The sequence below is a fragment of the Notothenia coriiceps genome, unplaced genomic scaffold (genome assembly GCF_000735185.1).
Source record: "Notothenia coriiceps isolate Sejong01 unplaced genomic scaffold, NC01 NC01_scaffold00011594, whole genome shotgun sequence".
Lineage (NCBI taxonomy): Eukaryota > Metazoa > Chordata > Actinopteri > Perciformes > Nototheniidae > Notothenia > Notothenia coriiceps.
Genome location: NW_011344295.1, coordinates 101523 through 101758, shown reverse-complemented (window position 1 = coordinate 101758; position 236 = coordinate 101523).

Sequence of the window (236 nt, the reverse complement as noted above, 5' to 3'; positions counted from 1 at the left end):
TCCGCATTTTTCCCTTCTAACTGTGGTTTTCTTGGAGGTTTTTCCTTGTACGATTGAGGGTCTAAGACAGAGGTGTGGTATTAGTATACTGATATTCTTGTACAAACTGTGAAGTCCACTGAGACAAATGTAACATTTGTGGGTTTGGCGGCTATTAAATAAACATCGGTTGATTGATGATGAGCTTGTTTTTTGCTTACCAACGGGTCTTAGGTCGTTTTTTTGTAGTTAGGATC